Consider the following 15361-nt stretch of genomic DNA (forward strand, 5'->3'; position numbering starts at 1 on the left):
GGTGAAGCTCTTACATTTAAATATATCCTATTTGTAAATGTTTGCTTTTACTATGATTGCTTTTGGCATCTTTGTCATGAAATCTTTGCCAGTTTCTATGTCTAGGATGGTGTTTTCCTAGGTTGTCCTCTAGGGTTTTTATAGCGTTGGTCTAAGTCTTTATTCCGCCTTGAGTTGATTTTGGTATGTGAAGTAAAAAATGGGTACAGTTTAAATCTTCTGCATGTGGCTAGCCAGTTATCCCAACACCATCTATTGAATAGGAGGGAGTCTTTTCTCCATTGCTGGTTTTTGTCACTTTGCCAAAAATCAGGTAATTTTAGGTGGACAGCCTTATTTCTGGGTTCCATATTCTGTTCCATTAGCCTATGTATCTGTTTTTATAGCAGTGCCACGCTGTTTTGGTTACTGTAGCCCTGTAGTGTGTGTGTGCATGAATATGTGTGTGTATATATATGTTTTTTTCCACAAATAAACCAACTTTAGTAGATATTATTTTGTATTTACATAGTGCCTTCTTCAAGAACCTTAAATGCTTTACAGACATTATCTCTACTTAATCCCCACAACAACACTGTGAGGTAAATATCACTCACATTTTACAAGATAGGGAGACTGAAACACAGAGAGGTTAAGTGACTTGCCCAAGGTCACACAGTTAAATTCACTGAAGAACCAGGAGATGAGGGCTTTAGCTTCCCAGCTGCCAGCCAAATACTTCATGATAGACTCTTTAATAAAAAGTGTTTTTAGAGAAAGTATCAAGAGTAGTTATGTTATGAAAATGAGGTCTTTCTTCTGCCATCAAGGAAAGAAAAAACCCTATACTGATGGTTAGAGGCCACAAGGCCCACATAATACAACATTTTCTTCTTTCCCTGTTCCCAAACCTCTTGGTTCCTGTCTTAAACAATCTTTTAAAGGTAAAATTCCCAAGGCAGAAACCATGTGACTTAAGAAGTGGGATATTTACTTTTAGTTACAACAATTTACAGAAATTTTTATTCCAATATAGAAAATATGGGACAGTCATCCCAACATTCATATACATAGTTACATAGCAATCAGCCACCATTTACAACTTACACCAGCCCTGCATTTTAATCACAGTCAACCAACATACAACCTCACAATGCTTTCTTCATGAGTCACTTTTCTTTCTTACTATACCTGTATTTTTCCCCCAACCCTGATCCTATATGTTTTAAAAGTATATTGAGTTTCTGATAAGCTTCAAAACATTTACTTAGATCCAGTTGCATTAAGAAGAAAAAGTGAATGTAAAACTGTCACCCCACAGTCCCTTCCCTGACAAATCATACTACCAAGTATGCTGTCGATTTGAACAAAGTATGTCACTACCAGGAACTCAATACACATACTAGAACTTGCTTTAATATGAAATTTAACTTGACTTTTACTGTATGTTTTCTTTTAATGCAACAATGTAAAAACAAACACAACATAGTATTTCAATGCTGTACCTTTATGCAAATGACTTCATCTATCTTTCTTAAACATGTTGTGATATAGCTAATGTTAAAACTGACACAGCTTCACTTTCCTCTTTTTCTCTCTACTGAAAGCTGCAGAAATACAGCTTTAAGTCCAAGACGATTTGGTTTAAGCCCTCAAAATAAAAAGTGCACATCCACTTCCACTGCTCTGACTTTCCCCACATTGTTGATTGTGATTCTCTGTGGCATGTTGGTAGAACAGGCAGTCTATATATAATTTGTACAAAACATCTCTAGCCAGGGTAAGGCTTTAGAAACTATCTTAAAAAGAAACTTGTCAAAATACTTTTCATATTTAGTACAAATGCTATTATGATTTTCTTCCAGCACATCTGTTTAAGCAGTCCAATTACCTAAGTGACCCTGTTAAAGATCTGCTTGTGGAACAAATAGGCAAAGTCATTTCCTGAGCCAAAAGATACAGATAATAAATGTTAATAATAGTAGCAGACTAAAAACATTCCTTTTTGTTGTTTGTTTTCCATAGTCAACAGTTTTAGCAGAATAACTTTAAAAATGACAGATTTTGGGCCGGGCGCAGTGGCTTATGCCTATAATCCCAGCACTTTGGGAGGCCGAGGTGGGCAGATCACGAGGTCAGGAGATCAAGACCATCCTGGTTAACACAGTGAAACCCCGTCTGTAATAAAAAATACAAAAAATTAGCCGGGCGTGGTGGCGGGCGCCTGTAGTCCAGCTACTTGGGAGGCTGAGGCAGGAGAATGGCATGAACCCGGGAGGTGGAGCTTGCAGTGAGCTGCAATGGCGCCACTGCACTCCAGCCTGAGCAACAGAACCAGATTCCCCACCCCCTCCGCCCCCCCTAAAAAAAAAAGAAAAAATGACAGATTTTTTTTTTTTAATTTACTGCCTGAAAAGAGTTTAATAAAGAACATCCAAGGCCTGATTGCTATTATTCTGAATATAACTTTCAATAACTTTCTGCAGGTTACATTTGGCTACTGTCAGACAACTTACTGATGCATGGAAAAATGTCCAAAAAACTGCAGTGGTTTACATACATTTTACATTACATATATTATTTCTTAAAACCCCCAACAGAATGAAGTCTTAGCAAACACAAATTTTAATCTCTGAACCCCCTTCCAGTAAGATTTGTAAAGATGGCGGGAAGGGGAGAAATAACCCGTTTTTTGTATTCCTAGTGTATTGATTAAAATGTAATCTGCAAAGGGTTTGTTTAGCTCACTATCCAGGCTGCTAGGGTTATGACAAACATTATTACTTCTTTCCAAGGTAAAAAATGACATCCAAAAATAACATAAATTCTATGACATGATTTTCCTAAGCATGACCTCAACTTGAAACATTAGAATACTTAAGAATTCTAAAGATTGGTATACCACCACTGCACCAGCATTTTTAATTATTCCAACAACTACAGGAAATGTCTATACAGTTTTTTAACTTTACGAAATTAAAGCTGAAGAAAATAACTGATTTAGAGACCATAATAAAAGGACAAATACTTAGCCAGAGATATCACTTCCTCCTGAAAAAGGATATTTACCTCCTCTCATTGCAGTTTTTTTCAAGGTATCTTACTGATTTCAGATATAATTTAAAATTTACCTTAAAAATAGAAACAAACAAAAGGACCAGTTAAACTGACATTAACTAATAAAAATATGCTCAAATTTACTGACAGAATCATGAGCACTTCATAGAATACTTAGACTCTACCAGTTTTAAGTAAAAGAAATAAAGAATAAATTATAATTACAAAGCCAGCCTTTCCCCTTGGGGAAACAAAAAGCCACTTTTGACCAATTGCTCCCTACATATATATATATACTGTATATTATTATAAGCTTCTTCAGAGAAGCAAAACATCTTTGTCTTCCCGACACCGGATTATCCAGCATGTTAGTTTTCATATCAGGAAGGCAACTGGAAGTGCTGGACCCAAAAGTATTTCTGGTTTCCTTTTGAAAAGACCACTGAATATGCTTCTATACATACTAAACCAGGCAAATTTATGCAGTGTGTTCAACATCATCTCCTGATCAATACAGCACAGATTCCGATTCTTTCTACTGCACCCCCAAGGAATTCAAAACATTATTGGTGCAATTAATAAAGAGAAAATGTGTGTCAATGACTGGAAGGCTGTTTTACAAGAGGAGCTGGTATCTCTGATTTTACTTCCTTGTTGTATGGAACTGTGCAGACAGGATGATACCTGAGCAAATAAATCAACTACCATAACTGGAAGGGCTTGTCAATCTATCGTCTTTGCTTTATCATTTGCAGAGTGTGCTACTGCCTCCTGAGTTTCCTGCATTTCTCTTTTCTTGAAAAATCAGTGCTTGACCCTTTCCAACATAATCAGAGAAGAAATGAGGCAGAAAGTATCTCTTCATCACTGTTCCGCCTCAGTCCTGAGACTGACAGGAAAGGATGTAACCAGACTCAGAGTTCTTTGAGTATCTGATGTCAACCCGAAGAATTCTTCAATAGCTTGCGCATCTATTTTTTCTACAACGTCGTCATCAAACAACAACCAAAAATCATGACTCTCAACTATTGCAATATAATGGCCCCCTTGGGACCACTTCCACAGTGAACCACAACAGCAACAAGGTCGTACATTCTGTCTGGATTGGTGGCATAACCTGAAGTGTTAAATAGACAAAGTTTAAAGGAAAAAATTACCTGGTAAGAAAGTTTTGTATATCGATGAAATTGATCCATATATTTAAGTCTCTTCAAGTGTAGAGCTAGAATCATGGGTAGTTTTTAAATTTTCTTTTTTTTTTTTTTTTTTTTTTTGAGACAGAGTCTTGCTCTGTCGCCCAGGCTGGAGTGCAGTGGCCAGATCTCAGCTCACTGCAAGCTCCGCCTCTCGGGTTTACGCCATTCTCCTGCCTCAGCCTTCCGAGCAGCTGGGACTACAGGTGGCCGCCACCTCACCCAGCTAGTTTTTATATTTTTTAGTAGAGACAGGGTTTCACCATGTTAGCCAGGATGGTCTCGATCTCCTGACCTCATGATCCATCCTTCTCGGCCTCCCAAAGTGCTGGGATTACAGGCTTGAGCCACCGCGCCCAGCCTAAACTTTCATCCGTTTATATGCTTCCTGTTTGCTGTGACGCTCTTCACAGTAATACTTGTATTCACTACACAGAGTTTCTGTGTTGCCAAAACCCCTTAGGCAGTGAGTAATTGATGTATTTTGTTCCACGTCAACAGAAAGGTCTAAAAAAATCTTTATCTTGGCCGGGCGCGGTGGCTCAAGCCTGTAATCCCAGCACTTTGGGAGGCCGAGACGGGCGGATCACGAGGTCAGGAGATCGAGACCATCCTGGCTAACACAGTGAAACCCCGTCTCTACTAAAAATACAAAAAACTTAGCCGGGCGAGGTGGCAGGCGCCTGTAGTCCCAGCTACTCGGGAGGCTGAGGCAGGAGAATGGCGTAAACCCGGGAGGCGGAGCTTGCGGTGAGCTGAGATCCGGCCACTGCACTCCAGCCTGGGTGACAGAGCGAGACTCCGTCTCAAAAAAAAAAAAAAAAAAAAAAAAAAAATCTTTATCTTTACTGCTTATAGTTTCACAAGTAAGATATGTGGTTTCATTAGTTAATGTTTCCTGAAAAATCTCATGAACCCACGTCGGGTCTGGTGTGTTGTTATTATTTTCATTATCAGTATTATCATTAGGTAAGTGACCATTTTGTTTTTCCTGCTTTCTCTCTTCTTGTAAAATATCAGCAATTGTATTTAGTAGATAATTCAAGAATTCATGGACATCTTGTTGCAAGATGTTGTCAAAAAGCTCATTTTCTTTCCATAATCTTGTGATGAACTTCTTAGGAGGTATTACTCCAACCTTTTTCTTCTGAGTGGCTATGCTATGAAAGAGATCTGCTAAGCATGTAAGAAGGCTCTCCTTTTTCCTGGGTTGACTCTCACATACAAGAACTTTTTCCCGAAATGGACGACAAAAGTAAAGTGCTTGAAGAACTGAATTGCAGTAGCAGGTATTCCCAAAATTGACTAATCCAAAATAATGCTCATTGACTGGAAACTGTTCTGGACCAATCTCTTTCTCTAATGTTGAAGCATTTGCGCCCATGGTACAGATGGAGGCGAATTTGGAGACTGTCACTGGAATTTCCATCCGGCCAGCGCCATCTTCCAGCGAATCACAGCGGCGGAGACTAGCCGGGGAGGAGGGGAGCCGGGCCGCTTGCTTGCACCACAGCCCGCGAGCGGACCCCGAGCCGCCACGGACCCACGCACCGAGCCCACTGGACCTCCGCTGCCGTCATCGCAGCTGGACCCTCAGGCACTCCAGGCCTGGGGTCCCAGCCCCTGCCTGCCGGCTGCCTTTTTTTTTTTTGGACGGAGTTTCGCGCTCTATTGCCCAGGCTGGAATACAGGCGCGTGCCACAATGCCCGGCTAAATTTTGTATATTTAGTAGAGATGGGGTTTCACCATGTTGTTGGTCAGGCTGGTCTCGAACTCCTGACCTTGTGTTCCGCCCTCCCAAAGTGCTGAAATTACAGGCGTGAGCCACGGCGCGTGGCCCCACCCTGTAGTATATTTTGAAGTTGGGTACTGTGATGCTTTCAGTTCTGTTATTTTTGTTTAGGATTGCCTTAGGTATTCAGGCTGTTTTTTGATTCCATATGAATTTTATAATAGTTTTATCTAGTTCTTTGAAGAATATTATTGGTAGTTTGATAGGAATAGCATTGTATCTGTAAATTGTTTTAGGCAGTATGATCATTTTAATGATATTAATTCTTCCTGTTCATGAGCATGGAATGTTTGTTCATTTATTTGTGTGATCTCTGATTTCTTTCTGCATTGTTTTGTTATTCTCATTGTAGAGTTCTTTCACCTAACTGTCTAGCTGTATCATTCTTTTTGCGGCAGTTGTAAACGCAATTGCATTCTTGATTTGGCTCTCAGCTTGCCTGTTGGTGAATAGGAATGCTAGCGATTTTTGTGCATTGATTTTGTATTCTGAAACTTTGCTAAAGTTGTTTATCAGGTTAAGAAGCTTTGTGGCCATGACTATGGGGTTTTCTAGATATAGAATCATGTCTTCTGCAAACAGGGATAGTTTGACTTTCTCTTATCCTATTTGGATGCCATTTACTTATTTCTCTTACCTTATTTCTCTGGCCAGGACTTCCAATACTATGATGGACAGGTGTGGTGAGACAGGGCATCCTCATCTTGTGCCAGTTTTCGAGGGTAATACATTCAGCTTTTGACTGTTTAGTATGATTTTGTCTGTGGATTTAGGATAGATAGTTCTTATTATTTTTAAGTTGTTGATTACTGGGTAAAATATAGGAAAATCAATATAGTAAAATAAAAGGAATATAAGTTGTTCTACCACAAAGAACTATGCATGCATATGTTCATTGCAGCACTATTCACAATAGCAAAGACATGGAATCAACGTAAATGCCCATCAATGACAGATTGGATAAAGAAAATGTGGTACATATATACCATGGAATACTATGCAGGCAGAAAAAAAGAATATTATATCCCTTCTGGGAACATGGATGGAATGGGAGGCTATTATCTTAGCAAACTAATACAGGAACAGAAAACTAAATACTGCATGTTCTCACTTATAAGTGGAAGCTAAATAATGAGAACACATGGAAACAAAAAGGGGAACAAGAGATACTTAGGCCTGCTTGAGGGTGGAGGGTGGAAGGAGAAAGAGGATCAGAAAAAATAAGTATTGGGCACTAGGCTTAGTACCCGGGTAACAAAATTTGCACCACAAGCCCCTATAACATGAGTTTGTCAATATAAAAAACCTGCACATGTACCCCTTAACCCAAAATAAAACTTTAAAAAAAATTTTTTTACTTTACCCGGCCTGGCACGGTGGTTCACGCCTGAAATCCCAGCACTTTGGGAGGCCGAGGTAGTGGATCATGAGGTCCGGAGTTTGAGACCAGCCTGATCAACATGGTGAAACCCTGTCTCTACTAAAAATACAAAAATTAGCCTGGTGTGGTGGCACGTGCCTATAATTCAAGCTACTTAGGAGGCTGAGGCAGGAGAATTGCTTGAACCCGGAAGGTGGGGGTTGCAGTGAGCGGAGATCATGCCATTGCACTCCAGCCTGGGTGACAGAGCGAGACTCCATCTCAACAAAAAAAAAATTATTAAGTTCTGGAATACATGTGCAGAATGTGCAGGTTTCTTACATAGGTATACATATGCCATGGTAATTTGCTGCACCTATCAACCCATCATCTAAGTTTTAAGCCCCGCATGCATTAGGTATTTGTCCTAATGCTCTACCTCCCCTTGCTTCCTACCCCTGACAGGCCCCAGTGTGTGATATTCCCCTCCCTGTATCCATATATTCTCATTGTTCAACTCCCACTTATGAGTGAGAACGAGAAGTATTTGGTTTTCTGCTCCTGTGTTAGTTTGCTGAGAATGATGGCTTCCAGCTTCATTCATGACCCTGCAAAGAACATGAACTCATTCTTTTTTATGACTGCATAGTGTTCCATGGTATATATGTGCTACATTTTCTTTATCCAGCCTATCATTGATGGGCATTGGGTTGGTTCCAAGTCTTTGCTAGTGTGAACAGTGCCACAACAAACATATGTGTGCATGTGTCTTTATAGTAGAATGATTTATATCCCTTTGGGTATATACCCAGTAATGGGATTGCTGTGTCAAATGGTATTTCTGGTTCTAAATCCTTGAGGAATCGCCACACTGTCTTCCACAATGGCTGAAGTAATTTACTGTCCAACCAACAGTGTAAAAGTGTTCCTATTTCTCCGCAGTGTCACTAGCATCTGTTGTTTCCTGACTTTTTAATAATCGCCATACTAACTAGTGTGAGATGGTATCTCACTGTGGTTTTGCTTTGCATTTCTTTAATGACCAGTGATGATAAGCTTTTTTTTTCATGTTTATTGGCCACATAAATGTCTTCTTTCGAGAAGTGTCTGTTCATATGTTCATATTCTTTCCCCACTTTTTTATTTTTATTTTTTATCGTAAGTTTAAGTTTCTTGTAGTTTTTGGATATTAGTCCTTTGTCAGATGGATAGATTACAAAAATTTTCTCCCATTCTGTAAGTTTCTTGTTCACTCTGATGATAGTTTCTCTTGCTGTGCAGAAGCTCTTTAGTTTAATTAGATCCAATTTGTCAATTTTGGCTTTGTTGGAATTGTTTTTGGTGTTTCAGTCATGAAGTCTTTGCCCATGCCTACGTCCTGAATAGAAAAAAAAAAAACTACTTTAAATTTCACATGGAACCAAAAAGGGGCCCATATAGCCAAAATGATTCTAAGCAAAAACAATAAAGCTGGAGGCCTCATGCTACCTGACTTCAAACTATACTACAAGGCTACAGTAACCAAAACAGCATGGTACTGGTACCAAAACAGATATATAGACCAATGGAATAGAACAGATACCTCAGATGTAACACCACACATGTACAACCATCTGATCTTTGACAAATCTGACAAAAATGAGCAATGGGAAAAGGATTCCCTATTTAATAAATGGTGCTGGGAAAACTGGCTAGCCAAATGCAGAAAACAGAAACTGGATCCTTCCTTACACCTCATACAAAAATTAACTCAAGACAAATTAAAGTCTTAAATGCAAAACCATAAAACCCTAGAAGAAAACCTTGACAACTTAAAAAAAAAAAAAAGAAAGAAATAAAACCTGTATTTGAACAGTATTAAGGCATTATATAATAAAACAGTGCTTATTCTGTGTTGTATCAGCACCATTTTAACATGCTATGTGCAATATAAGTACTAGGTAAATTCAGCCTTTAATCTACTGGTACATCACCATTGTTTATATTAAATGACAACAATGTAAAATCATCATAATTTTTAATTTTTTTCAGAAGCAGAAGCAAATGTAGGAAAGATGATTTCTAATATTAGAGAATTATGTATAATTTAGGTATTTGGTTTCCCTGCCTTTATAGGATGACCACTTTACAATAAATGAGAAAGAAAGATGCAAAGTCATTTTCCTAAAAAAAGAGCATGTAGAGTCCTAAAAATGTTATAGAACTAGTCTATCGTCACAGCTATTTTGAAGCATGAGACTAATAATTGTCTATACATATATACAATTGCCAATGGCTAAATTACAAAGGGAAACTTGTAGAATGCCTACTTCTTAAAATGTCTTTATAATGCACATCTTCAAAGGAGAAGGCATACTTACTGTAACAATTGAATTTCTTTGAGTCTGTGTAAAGGAGATGTTTGCATACTCAGAATAATATACATTCCTTTAAAAGCTTTTGCCAAGGGAAAATTTATACTTTCATTTATAGCTTCTATGTAATTTTCCCATAAAGTATAGTACACAATTTGGTTTTATATGCAAAACAGAGCTGTGTCTTCAAATTTACAAAGTCACATAAGATAATATAGGTATAAATCAACATTTATAAATCTAATAATCACATAATACAGAAATAAAATAATGTAATACCATATATACATATATAGAGAGACAGAGATAAAGGCAGCAATAGAGATAGGAAGAGAGACAGAGAGATAGAGAAAGACAGAAAAAGAGAGAGAGATTTATTATGAGAATTGACTCCTGAAATTATAGAGACTGAGAAGTCTCACCATTTTTCATGTGCAAGCTGGAGAATTATGAAAGCCAGTGATATAATTTAGTATGCTTCGAAAGGTCTGAAATCTGCGGGATCCACTGGTGTAAGTCCTGGAGACCACAGGCCTGAGAACCAAGAGCTTCAATATCTGAGAGCAGAAGATGAATGTTCCAGTTCAAGAAGAGAGATAATTTTCCCTCCTTCTGCCTTTTTGCTGTATTTGGGCTCTCAATAGATTGGTTGACACCTGACAGATTGTTACAAGTGGATTGTCTTTACTCAGTCTATTGATTCAAGTGCCAACATCTTCCAGAAACACTCTCACAGACATACTCAGAAATTATGTTTTTCCAGCTCTCGGGGCATCCCTTAGCCTAGTTGATGCCTAAAGTTAACTATTACAACAGCCTTTTGAGTCTGACTACTGCCACAGTGCATTTGAAATTCAGGCATTTTATTGTTTGTGTCACTATTTTTTTTGACAAATTGTATTCAATTGTATCAATATACAAATGTTTATTTGTGTGTACAGTTGAAGAACATTTGACTTGTATTCAATTTTGGTTGATTACAAGGAAAGGATACTATAAACATTGACATACAGGTTTATATATGCATATAGTTTTTATTTCACTTGCGTAAAAACCTAGGAGTGTAGTTTCTGGAAATGATGAGTATTTGCTGCACTTTATTTTTTAAAAAATGACCAAAATGTTTTCCATATTAGATGCACCCTTCTTCATTCCTACTAGTAATATATGAGTGTTCCAGTTACTCAGCATACTCAGATTTTTTTTTTAAATACCCACTTTCATTTTAAAATGCATTTCCAGAATGACTAATAATGTTAAGAATTTTATATTGCACTTATCTGTCATTTATATTTCCTCAGTGGTGAAGTTTCTAAATCTTTCATCTATTTTATTGGAGTGTTTTTGTTTTTGTTGTTGTTGTTGTTGTTGTTACTGAGTTTTCAAGAGTTATTTTTATGTTCCTGATAGAAAGCCATTATTAATTACAGAATTTATAAATATTTCCCCCCAAAAAACTGCCTTTATTATCCTCTTCACATATCTTTGAAAGAGTGGATATTTTGAGCTTACAACTGGGTGGGGCCAAGATGGAAGCAGCAATGATCAGAGGCTCCCATCGAAAAGATCCCAAACAGCATTGAATCCTGCGTTGGAAACTAAGGTATCCAGGTTTTGTCATTAGGACCAACTAGGCTTCTGGCATTCAACGGAGAGGAAAGAAGAGCAGTGGAAGGAAGGCTCCCACCGAAGAGCCACACAGGGCAGGGGAGCCCCCACCCTCAGCAAAGGGAGGCAGTGAGTGGGCGTGCTATCCAGCCTGGGAAACCGTGCTTTCTCTACAGAACTGTGCAACACAGGGATCAGAGGATCTCACTCATGAGCCCACACCACCAGGGCTTGGCTCCCAACCATAGAGCTGCACAAATTCTCACAGCCACTTGGCTAGAACCTGCCTAAGCCTGCCAAGTTCCAGGGGGAGGGGTGGCCATCACCACTGCTGCAGCTGCCTGCTTTCTAAGTTAGCTGAGCTCCTTGGGGGAGTGGTGGCAGCAAACACTTCCGCTGCAGGGCTTCCCTGCAAGAACTCCAGCAACTCCAGCCAGGGGGGCTCAGGAACAAAACTCTGATCTCCCTGGGACTGAGCCCCCAAGGGGATGGTTGGCCATAGTTTCCACAGACCAGGAGATTTAGTCTTTCCTCCTGCTAGCTCTGAGGAATCTGGGAAGCCCTGATGAGTGGGTTTCCCTCCAGTGCAGCACACCCCCTCTACCAAGAGAGAGTCAAAGTGCTTTGTTAAATGGATCCTGCTTCCCATGCCACCCAACTGGGTGAGACCCACAGGGGGTGTCAGACACTCTAAACAGGAGCATTCCTACTGGCATCAGGTCAGTTCCCCTCGAGGTCAGAGATCCCAGAAGAAGGAGCAGGCACCCATCTTTGCTCTTCTTCAGGCTCATCAAGTGACATCTCCAGGAGCAGGAGTGAACCAGATAAAGGGGACCTGAAGTTAACCCCTGGCAAACCACAGCAGCCCTACAGAAGAGGGACCTGACTATTGAAAGAAAAATAAACAAACAGAAAGCAACAACAACAGAATCAACAACAACAAAAAAGTCCCCACAGAGACTTCATCCAAGGGTCAGCAGTCTCAAAGATTGAAACTAGACAAACTCATGAAGATGAGAAAGAATCAGAAAAAAAAAATAAATAAAAAAGAAAAGAAAAAAAAAATGCTGAAAACCCAAAAGGCCAGAGTGCCTCTTCTCCTTCAAATAATTGCAACACCTCTCCAGCAAGGGTGCAGAACTGGATGGAGAATGAGTTTGATAAACTGACAGAAGTAGGCTTTAGAAAGTGGGTAATAACAAACTTCGCTGAAGTAAAGGAGCATAGTGTAACCCAATGCAAAGAAGCTAAGAAACTTGATAAAAGGTTATAGATGCTGCTAACTAGAATAACAAGTTTAAGGAGGAACATAATGACCTGATGGAGCTGAAAAACACAGCACAAGAACTTCATGAAGCATACACAAGTATTAATAGCTGAATCAATCAAGTGAAAAAAAAAGAAGGTCAGAAATGAAAGACTATCTTGCTGAAATAAGGCAGGCAAAAAAATAAATAAAGAGGAACAAACAAAACCTCCAAGTAATATGGGACTATGTAAAAAGACGAGTATCTGAAAGAGATGGAAAGAATGGAAGCAAGTTGGAAAACACACTTCAGGATATTATCTAGGAGAACTTCCGGAACTTAGCAAGACAGGCCAACATTCAAATTCAGAAAATACAGAGAAGTCTACTAAGATACTTCACAAGAAGATTAATCCGAAGACAGATAATCATCGGGTTCTCCAAGGTTGAAATGAAGGAAAAAATGTTAAGGGCAGCCAAAGAGAAAGGCCAGGCCACCTACGAAGTGAAGCCCATCAGACTAACAGCAGATCTCTCAGCAGAAACCCTACAAGCCAGAAGAGAGTGGGGGCCAATATTAAACATTCTTTTTTTTCTTTTTTTTTTTTTTTTTTTTGAGACGGAGTCTCGCTCTGTCGCCCAGGCTGGAGTGCAGTGGTGCAATCTCGGCTCACTGCAAGCTCTGCCTCCGGGGTTCATGCCATTCTCCTGCCTCAGCTTCCCTAGTAGCTGGGACTACAGGCGCCCATCACCACGCCCGGCTAATTTTTTGTATTTTTAGTAGAGACGGGGTTTCACCGTGTTAGCCAGGATGGTCTTGATCTCCTGACCTCGTGATCCACCCACCTCGGCCTCCCAAAGTGCTGGGATTACAGGTGTGAGCCACCGTGCCCAGCCTAAACATTCTTAATAAGAAGAATTTTCAACCCAGAATTTAATATCAGGCCAAATTAAGCTTCATAAGAAAAGGTGAAATAAAATCCTTCTCAGACAAGCAAATGCTAAGGAAATTCATCACCACAAGGCCTGCTTGCAAGAGCTCCAGAAGGAAGCATTAAATATGGAAAGGAAAAACCAGTACCAGCCACTGAGAAATTCACCAAAACATAAAAACCAATGACATTATGAAAAAATACGGCATCAACTAGTGTGCAGTATGACTAGCTACCATCATAATGACAGAATCAAATTCACACATAACAATATTAACCTTAAATGGAAATGGGCTAAATGCCCCAATTAAAAGACACAGACTTGCAAATTGAATAATAAGTCAAGACCTATCAGAGTGATATGTTCAAGAGACCCATCTGACGTGCAAAGACAGACATAGGCTCAAAATTAAGGGATGAAGGAAAATTTACCCAGCAAATAGAAAGCAGAAAAAAGCAGGGGTTGCAATCCTAGTCTCTGACAAAGCAGACTTTAAACCAACAAAGATAAAAAGAAAAAGAAAAAGAAAAAAAAAAAGGCACAGAAGGGCATTACATATTGATAAAGGGATCAATTAAACAAGAAGAGCTAACTATTCTAAATATATATGAACCCAATACAAAAGCACCCAGATTCATAAAACAAATTCATAGAGACCTACCAAAAAACTTCAACTCCCATACAATAATAGTGAGAGACTTTAGCACACCACTGTCAATATTAGACAGAGCAACGAGACAACATTTACGAGGCTTTTCAGGACTTGAACTCAGCTCTGGATCAAGTGGAACTAACAGATATATGCTGAACTCTCTACCCCAAAACAAAAGAATATACTTTCTTCTCAGTGCCACATGGCACTTAATCTAAAATTGACCACATCATTGGAAGTAAAACATTCCTAGGCAAATGCAAAAGAACTGAAATCATAACAAACAGTCTCTCAGACCACAGTGCAATCAAATTAGGACTCAGGATTAAGAAACTCCTGCAAAACCACACAACTTCATGGAAATTGAACAACCTGCTCCTGAATGACTCCTGGGTAAATAATGGAATTAAGGCAGAAATCAAGAAGTTATTTCAAACCAATGAGAACAAAGAAACAATGTATTAGAATCTCTGGAACACAGCTAAAGCTGTGTTAAGAGGGGAAGTTATAGCACTAAATGCCCACATCGGAAAGCTAGAAAGATCTCAAATCAACACCTTAACATCACAATTAAAAGAACTAGAAAAACAAGAGTAAACAATTCCAAAAGCTAGTAGAAGACAATAAATAAGATTAGAGCAGAACTGAAGGAGATAGAGAAACGAAAATCTCTTCAAAAAAATCAATGAATAAAAGAGATATGTTTTTGAAAAACACATAATAAAACAGAATGCTAGATAGACTAATAAAGAAGAAAAGAGCAAAATCAAATGGATGCAATAAAAATGATAAAGGGGATAATACCACTGACTCCACAGAAATACAAACTACCATCAGAGAATGCTATAAACACTTCTATGCAAATAAACTAGAATATCTAGAAGAAATGGATAAATTCCTTGACACATACACCCTCCCAACACTAAACCAGGAAGACATCAAATCCCTGAAAAGAGCAATAACAGGTTCTGAAATTGAGGCAGTAATAAATAGCCTACCAACTAAAAAAAGGTCAGGAAAGACAGATTCACAGTTGAATTCTAGCAGAGATACAAAGAGGAGCTGCCATCATTCCTTCTGAAACTATTGCAAACAATTGAAAAGGAACTACTCTTCCCTAACTCATTTTATGAGGCCAGCATCATCCTAATAGCAAAACTTGGCAGAGACACAATAGCAACAACAA

The 15361-nt window shown here is 38.9% G+C and overlaps 1 pseudogene; it reads right to left on the reverse strand.

Moving 5' to 3' along the window:
* Positions 1-3913: 3913 nt before the first annotated feature.
* On the reverse strand, positions 3914-5658 carry LOC105487996 (ubiquitin carboxyl-terminal hydrolase 12-like; annotated as a pseudogene).
* Positions 5659-15361: the final 9703 nt, after the last annotated feature.

The sequence above is a fragment of the Macaca nemestrina genome, chromosome X (genome assembly GCF_043159975.1).
Source record: "Macaca nemestrina isolate mMacNem1 chromosome X, mMacNem.hap1, whole genome shotgun sequence".
NCBI classification, from domain to species: domain Eukaryota; kingdom Metazoa; phylum Chordata; class Mammalia; order Primates; family Cercopithecidae; genus Macaca; species Macaca nemestrina.